The sequence below is a fragment of the Mandrillus leucophaeus genome, unplaced genomic scaffold (assembly GCF_000951045.1).
Source record: "Mandrillus leucophaeus isolate KB7577 unplaced genomic scaffold, Mleu.le_1.0 Scaffold83, whole genome shotgun sequence".
Taxonomy (NCBI): Eukaryota; Metazoa; Chordata; class Mammalia; order Primates; family Cercopithecidae; genus Mandrillus; species Mandrillus leucophaeus.
The window spans coordinates 4,844,309-4,851,949 of NW_012109030.1; the positions used below are offsets into that span (position 1 = coordinate 4,844,309).

The following is a 7,641-nucleotide window of genomic DNA, read 5'->3' on the forward strand; positions in this document are numbered from 1 at the left end:
AAGATTCCACCAATGAGGAAGACTGAGGACTGCCTAGTAAATGGATGGTCAAAAGCAAGTCCCCTAGATTTTATTCGCATATCTGCTATCTCAATTCCTGACTCTGTGTGTGTGTGTGTGTGTGCATGTGTGTGTATATACATTTAAATTCCAGAGATCAAGTAATTATAGTCATGACTTGACCTTGCAAACACCAGCATAAATCTGATTCCTGAGTTGGCCTTAGAGATGATCCAGACCAACATATTCAATGCAAGAATGTCTTGTCTGGTTTCGATGGCACATGATCCTATAGAGCAGGCTTGAGTGTTTCAATGACACAGCACAAGTGCAGTGACCTTAGCAGGCACTGTCTATTCCACTGTGGGATGGCTCTAGTGGTCAGAAAGTCATTATGTGTCAAATGGTACCTGCTTTACACTGACTTCCCCACAGTGGACATTGGACGAGGTATAAGGTTAGGCCCTTGCCCTGGTATGGCCAAGTCTTCAAATTTGTTAACGAAGTATTCATAGGTTCAATCCCTACATGGGATAAATGAGTTTTAAACAGTGAAAACTTGATTTTCGACCACAGACAAGAGTTGGCTACTGGCAAATTCTATGAAGACTCTGGGTTCACAAGGGGGGGCGAGATTCTAACATTGCATCAACTAAATCCTTCACCACCCTGGAAAAAGAACTTAGAGTATGCATCCTACTAAATGGGTAAAAGCAGCTTCATCATTACACACTAGAAGGGATATTGTGACTTTGTATTTTAGTAATATACAGAAAATGGCAGCAGCTTTAACCTAGCTGCCCAAGGGAGTGAGGCTTGATTCTTCCCAGTCCCCTTTTCCCCAAGTCTAATGGGTCACCAAATGCCATCACCTCTACCTCCTAAATAATTCTTTTTTTTTTTTTTAAATTAAGACTCAGTCTCACTCTGTCGCCTAGGCTAGACTACCGTGGCACAATCTCAGCTCACTGCAACCTCCACCTCCCTAGTTCAAGCGATTCTCCCACCTCAGCCTCCCAAGTAGCTGGGATTACAGGCGCATGCCACCATGCCCGGCTAATTTTTGTATCTTTAGTAGAGATGGGGTTTCACCACTTTGGCCAGGCTGGTCTTGAACTCCCGATCTCAAGTGATTCACCCACCTCGGCCTCCCAAAGTGCTGGGATTACAGGCATGAGCCACCACGCCTGGCCCTCCTAAGTGTTTCTAAAATCCACTGCCTCCTCTCCATCCCCACAGGCTTAGTTCAGGCCCTTATCTTGTCTGTACCACAGCCACGTTGACCTCCACAAAGGACAGGGGTTCTGCCTATTTTGTCCAATGCTGTATCCCCAGGACTGAGAACATTACTTGCCACATAGAAGGGAGGGCTCAGTAAATATCTGTTGAATACATTTTAACAGCCTCCTAAATGACTGACTTTCAGCCCTGTCAATTTCAGTCCTCTTGCCCTCATGGTTTCTTTTGCAATATGAGGTCATTCCCCTGAGTCCATCCTTCCCGTACAAGACAGACTTTCAGCTTCTTAGCAAGACAAATGTGGCCTTTCAGGCCCCAGGCCCAACTGACCCACCAGAGTCACCTCCTGCCACCAAAACACTCATACCCAAGGCACGTTAAAGAGCTCGCGGTTCCCTGCATTCTTCTGTTTCTGCGTCCTTGCCTCTCTTCTGCCCTCTGCCCGAAATGTCTGGCTCCCCTTGTGTCCTGGCAAACTTCCACTGGACAGATCAATGTTCAGCTTAAATATGATGTCCTGTGTCATATGAACTGTTCCCTACCCGAGCACCCAAGAACACTCTGCATTTCCACCTCCTCCGCCCACTCTGAAATTACTGCTATCGTTTGCCCGTGTACTTTCTCTCCATGTTATTCTTACTAGAGACTGGCACATAGCAGGTTTGCAGTAAATGTTGAAATCAATTGAAAATATAGCATAATGAGGTATTTTTAAGTGTAATACCTGTAAATTGCTTTCTGCTGTGTAGGTGACAAACTCAGCATGCTAATGTTGTTAGGAGTTTCTCCACAGTTCCACGGCATTCACTTCCAGATTCTCGAAATCCACTTTTCTAACTTATTTGAAAAATTAGAAGTGCTTTTTTTCTGTCACTGCAAAGTCATCTGGGTATCACTTCGTAACACAGATGCTAATAATCCTCATACACATGTCAAAGTGGTAACAACCAAAGCTTTTAAAATAATTTTTTCTTTCTAAATGAAATATGTTTTTTTAAATAATTTAATATTTTTCCTTTTCCTTTGGGTTTTCTATTTCATAAATTCCAAAGAACATATATCAAATATGCCAAATCTCTAAAAAACAGAAGGTGTATTTCATGGCCAGAATACTTACACACCTCTACCTAAGGGCGGGAGTTCAGCAGGACATAATACAGTGTCCAGTTGCCTTCCAGAATAAAGTTTGGTTTTCCGGAGACGGGAGGCGGGGGAGGTTAGGTTAGTTATATTCCTAGCATAATATGCAACCTAAAGGTTAATTTATAAAAAAGAAGCTGCTACTTTTACAGTGTTGTACATAATATATAAAGAACACCCAAAATTGGCCCAGTGGAAAAACAGATCAGTTATGCCAGGACTTAAATCAATGATCGTCCTCTCTCTAAAGGTCACATTTAAACTTGCCTTGTCCACTCCAGGGCAATCCCTGGCTTTGGCGTCTGCCCTGGGACCTCTCCAGCCCCTGCCCCAAAACTGCACCTGTCCTGGGAGGCAGCCTGGCCCCGCTAACTCTTCTCTCCCTGGGTCAAAAGAGCAAGGTGGGTTCTTCTGTTCACACTGCCTGCACCTTGCTAACCAGCTCCAAAGGCTTCTGAGGTTCTCACATTGCCTTACTTTTCTATGCTTTCATTTTCCATTTCATCCTTACAAACAGTTCCATGGTGTACATTTCCATACAACAGTTTTCCTGGTGGTGGAGGCCAGGCCGGAACCTGGGTTTCATTTTCTTTGAGCGATGTTTACTGCCTGTAGCTTATACATTTCGATGGCAAAAACAATTCCTTTGGGGTTCTCGGCCTCATCAAATATTCTCTCTATATAGAGTGTACAGACCCTCCTAGACACAGTAGTCTATGTGGATTCCCACCCCCTTAGAAAGGGTTCACTCTGTGGTACGGACCCTGGGCACCTCATTCAGCTCAAGTAGTGGTCCCACGTCTCCCACAGGTGTGTCTGTAACCACCTCCTCCTTATGGCCAGGAACTGGCTGCGGATTCCTTCCCAGCCTGCGGGAGGACGTCACCTCCAAGCCTCCGGGTGACCTGCAGAGGGGTTACCTGTGGCCCCCAGGCCGGCCCTGGACGCTTCTTGGACCCACCCTCTGTTCACTACCCACCCTTTCCCACCAGGTCAGGACCCGCCGGGGCCTGGGGATCCTCCCAGGGCAGCAGTCTCGCGGGAGGGCCGCCCCATCCCTCGCCACCCTCACCCCGACAGGCTCCGGGCCGCGGGGCAGGGCGGCGGGAACCGTTTTCAGGCCAGAGAAGAGCCCATCGGGAAGGAGCCGCCGCCCCCTCGCCCACCCCTGCAGCCTCCTGCCCTGGCTCACCTGCCGCCCGGCTTGGCTTCGCTCAGGGTCACTGCTTCCTTGGCATCGTGCCGCCTGGAGAGAGCTGCCGACCAGGATGGGACGTTGACCAGGGAACCTGCCGGGGGGCGGCGGCGCCAGCTGCGGTGGCTAGGGCACCAGGGCTTGGGGAGCCTCGGGCTGATGCGCGGCCTCGCGACCCCGCCCAGCGCCGCTCAGCTGACCGCCAGCCGCTCCCTGCCCGCGCCAGGGAATTTCCCGGGCCCCGCCCCCAGGCCCCGCCCACTCCAGGCCCCGCCCGACCAAGGCTCCGCCCCTTTATTGCGTCCTTCCCCAGCTACCCACCCTCGCAGTCCGTGCGGGGTCGAGGCTGGGACCCGGGTGAACAGGGACTACGCCAAGGCGTCACTGTGACGGCGTTAATCAAAATAAATCATTAATCAAATCTAGTGTGCGGAGTTGGTCTTCCCTGTGTCTTCCCCGCAGATCCCTTAGTGGAGGCTAGAGCCGCAGGGGGGTCGCTGCCGCCCACAGAAAGAGGAGAATCCCAGGCATCCTCGGAGGGAGGCCTCCATCTGTGTTTTTTTAAAAAACGCTTACATCTAGACATAGTTAACTGAGCATACATAGCTTTCCACCCGTTTTCGCTTTAAAATACACTCAAAAAGCAGAAAGCCTGCAGGATGCTTCTTGGGCTCTTGTTACCGAAAACAGGCTCCGCTAACCTCCGGGCGCTCCAGGTGTCCGGCGCCGGGATTCACGGGTGCGCGGGGATTGCATCTGGGAAGCAGCCTCGCTGGTGTGGAGGAGGGAAGCTGCCCCCGGATTAGACAGTAGGATGACAAGGTAGGAGGGAGAGCCGCCCTGTGTGCATCCCGAGCACCCGGGCAGCGCCTCAGGGACGCGGTCACCCACACGCGCAGCGTCCGATCGCGAGGTCGAGGCCTGGGCCAGGCGGTGCTGCCGGCCCCGGGACCCTCGTGCAGGAGGAATAAACAGAAATGAGGACGGGGACCCAGGTGGCCTGGGAGAAGCCTGGGGGCAAGTTCGTGCCTAAGCCCAAGAAGGGCATGAAATCCGGGAAGAACTAGATTTACAAATGGAGGCGCTGGCACCGCCCAAATCAGTGAGAATAAGAGCACGTGGTTGCGCATCCACGCTGCTCACTGGCAGGAAGGAAACGCAAAGGAGAGAGAGAGAGAAAAACAAAAGCAAAAAAACTGTATCTGAAATAGAAAAAGGCAGATACGCCCTCTACTGGTATCTCCGAAGGATTCCGCTTCACTGTCTGGACCTCCCGCTGCCTGACCAAGCCTGACCCTCAACCCTGCTCCTGAGGCTAACCGCAAGAGCAAGGCAGGGAAGCAAGCAAGTCAGGGACTGCCCCAGACCCAATTCCGGGCCCTCGAGTTGGTGTGGTGTAGGAGGGGCAGATGAGGCTAGAGGCTGCTTTATAAGGAGTGAGCCTGGGGGTGGGAGTGGGGAGAAAGAGAATTTAAAAAAAAAATTTTTTTTTTTAAATCAGTGGAGGAGGGCCAGGCGCGGTGGCTCACGCCTGTAATCCCAGCACTTTGGGAGACCGAGGCAGGCAGATCACGAGGTCAGGAGTTTGAGACCAGCCTGGCCAATATGGTGAAAGCCTGTCTCTACTAAAAATACAAAAATTAGCCAGGCATGATGGTGCTCTCCTGTAGTCCCAGCTACTCGGGAGGCTGAGGCAGAAGAATCGCTTGCCAGGGAGGCAGAGCTTGCAGTAAGCCGAGATAGTGCCACTGCACTCCAGCCTGGGTGACAGAGTGAGACTCTGTCTCAAAAAAAAAAAAAAAAAATTCAGTGCAGGAAATAACTGATCATTCGTGAAAAGGGCTTGGAAAAATATATACAGAGAGAAATGGAATGACGTTCTCTAATTTTTGTTTAACTACTGGGATAATCCAGGCAGAAAAGATGGCGTCACAGCTGTACCCTGGGATCGGCGGAAGAGAGTCCCTCTGGGACCTGTAAGGGGTTCCTGGGGGTAAGTCGTACTTCACTAGGCTCCTTTTACTATTTAAAACCCTATAGGTGGGGCACAGTGGCTCACACCCGTAATCCCAGCACTTTGGGTGTCAAGGCAGGAGGATTGCTTGAGCCCAGGAGGGAGAGGCTGCAATGAGCTGTGATTGTACCACTGCACTCCAGCTTGGGCGAGAGGGAGACTTTGTCTCGAACAAAAACAAAACGAGAACAAAACAACCCTATGAAAGTGAATTAAAATGAGCATCAGTGAAACTATGAGCCAAGGGAAGGAGGTCACCCGCAAGCTGCCCATGACTTTGGTGTGGGAGGCTCAAGGTGAGTTTCTGGTAGAGAAAGCAGTCAAAGTTGTTTTCTCCTGAACCCTTGCTCCCAGTGGTGGGGTGCGGGGGTGGGGGGTGCCCTGAGGCACTGCACACATCCATGCACACACACTTCCCCCCAGCCACTTCTTAGCTATAGGACCTTGACCAAGTTACTTCATCTTACCCTTCCTCATTCCCTTTATCTGTAAAATGGGGAGTATAGTACGCTCCCAAATCCAGAAAGTTCTAAGGACCAAACCTTTTTTCCTGACCTGACCCAACTGATGGAGAACTATTTACAGTCTTTATTTAGATCCCTTGATGTGATTTTTAGATTTGTTTTGTGAAGGAAAATCGATTAGTCGATAGGAGAACTGCGTCAGACCCTGTCAGGGTGTTATGTGATATAAATCCCATGCATTGAATAGCCTTTTGAAAATCCCCAAAATTCTGGACTCTAAAGCAGGGCTTGCCCCAAAGGTTTTATTTTATTTTTTGAGGTAGAGTCTTGCTCTGTTGCCCAGGCTGGAGTGAAGTGGCATAATTTCAGCTCACTGCAACCTCCACCTCCTGGTTTCAAGCGATTCTCCTGCCTCAGCCTCCAGAGTGGCTGGGATTACAGGCATGTGCCACCACACCCAGCTAATTTTTGCATTTTTAGTATTGATGAGGTTTCGCCATATTGACCAGCCTGGTCTTGAACTCCTGACCTCAGGTGATCCACCCGCCTTGGCCTCCCAAAATGCTGGGATTACAGGTGTGAGCCACAGTGTGCAGCCACCCAAAATTTTTAAATAAGGCATTTGGACCCACAGCCCTCACCTAAGGATGCTGAGAGGATTAAAGAGGAAATATGTATTCAACACCTAGAAAAATGCCTGGCACATGGTGTTTGTTGCTGTTGCTTGTGTTAGAGCTGGTGCTGTTTCTTAGCCTGGATCGTCCCGTTTGGTGACTCCATCCTCCTGCACACTTCCATGGGTAGATGGAATCTAAATGCAGTGAAAACACTGAAATAATAGCATGCTCTTAGCTGATTTGCTGATGTGGTTTTGTGGTGGGTAAATGTAGAGCTGTGTGGGAGGGTGTTTAGTGAGATCCTAATCCGTGTTTGATGTTCCTTGTGTTCCTTTTCACCCCAATCTCCTCTGTTTGGAGTTAGCAACGAGTCCCTTCGGGCTTCCTACCTTCAGGAGTGTTGGCTGGACTCCTGGCAACAGCTCTTAGAAGTACAGCCTTTCTTCTTGTCTTTTGAGAAAGCCTGATCTCAATATATCCATGATCTACCCCAGATGTCCTGGAGGAGGAGGAGCCAGAGCTGGGGGGGTGGAGGCTTTCACAGCAGTTGGAGGGAGAAATGACTCCCCCGCCACCAGATTGGGAGGAGGAGTGGGATGGTGGTCTTATGAGCCTCAAGGACTCAAGCCTTAGTCCCTGCAGCACCCAAACAGACAGCAAGCTCTTGGGTTGCACCTACTGGACCTCGGGAACCTTCTGCAGATTCTGCTGCCCAGGCTTGTCATTGGCAACAGCAGAACCTGTTCCCTAGAAGAACCATTTGATAATGAGGGTATCAGTGGCAAGGTTGCTGGGATGAAAAATAAATGGCCCTTACTTCAATGGGTACCAAAAGCCCTCCTGGAGTTTTGCATGGCCTTAGAGAAGGAGACCTCCCCTCTCCAGACCCCAGTGGTGCCTGAAAATAGGTTTCCCTACACCCCTGTAGAACTGGGTTTAAAGAAAGTAAAGAGGCCTGGGGCGGTGGCTCAC

At 50.2% G+C, this 7,641-nt stretch overlaps 1 protein-coding gene across 1 annotated transcript in view; it reads right to left on the reverse strand.

Annotated features, from left to right (window-relative positions):
* Positions 1-3,810, reverse strand: part of OPTN (optineurin) — a 40,430-nt gene extending 36,620 nt beyond the window's left edge. Inside the window, exon 1 of the mRNA XM_011968141.1 lies at positions 3,572-3,810. The gene's annotated coding sequence lies outside the window, so the exon portion shown is untranslated. The remainder of the gene's footprint in view (positions 1-3,571) is intronic.
* Between the last annotated feature and the right edge of the window lie 3,831 nt (positions 3,811-7,641).